We start from the raw sequence: 1,020 nt of genomic DNA, 5'->3' as shown, positions 1-1,020 counted from the left end.
CATTGGAGGAGGCCGTATCCTACTGAGTGAGGCCAGGGCAGGGGATTAGACCCTTTGGAGAGAGGGGACCCTTTTCCATTCAAACGCCCACGGATCCTGGAAAGTGTGCAAAAAGTGGATGCCTTCAGCTGATGCGTAACCGCCCCCGGATCCTGCCACAATACTCTCCCACGGAGAACGCCGCGGACCCTACAGGATTATACCCCTTAGTCGGGGAGTGCCTTGTGCTCTCACGCCGCACGCTGGGCAATGGCGAACAGTCCAAGGCGCTGCGGAGGAGGCGGCGGAAGGCTCGGCTGCGCGGGCCGCCGTCCTGGGCTCCCCTGCCGCGGGGTGTTCGCCTGCAGCCCCGCCAGCTGCGGCCCGGGGGAGCGGAGCGCCCACTGAGCGCAGGGCCCGCAGCCGCGACGGACGGACGGACAGACAGACCGACCGACAGACCACAGCTCCCGGCCGACCACGCGCATGCGCGGCCGCCTTGGCCCGGCGGGAGAGCGCCGGGGATGGAGGCGGTGAAGAGTCGGAGAATAAGGCCCCGTTATACACCCGCACAGGCCCTTACGCGGCGTTTAAAGAGTGTGCTGAATGGCTTCTCTTTTGGGAACAGGACCAGGGGGGAGTTATTCGAGTGCGAGCGTGGTAAAAGGATAAATGGGAAGATATTTTGGACACCGGAAGGCATAAGCCCGCCTTGGTGCAGCCCACCAGAAGGGAAGCAATCCAGCTCACCTATTTAATAATGGGTATAAATATCTAAAGAGGGGGTGCCAAGAAGATGGAGCCAGGCTCTTCCCGGTGGTGCCAACCACAAGGACACGAGGCCATGGGCAAAAACTGATGAACAGGAAGTTCCACCTGAATACAGGGAAGAATTTCAACATGTGGGTGACCATGCACTGAACAGATTGCCCAGAGAGGTCGTGGAGTCACCTTCACTGGAGATTTTCAAGAACCATCTGGATGCAATCCTGATGCCATGTGCTCTAGGATGACCCTGCCTGAGCAGGGAGGTTGGACCGA

Source organism: Pseudopipra pipra, chromosome 2 (genome assembly GCF_036250125.1).
Source record: "Pseudopipra pipra isolate bDixPip1 chromosome 2, bDixPip1.hap1, whole genome shotgun sequence".
NCBI lineage: Eukaryota > Metazoa > Chordata > Aves > Passeriformes > Pipridae > Pseudopipra > Pseudopipra pipra.
This window is presented reverse-complemented; position numbering follows the sequence as displayed.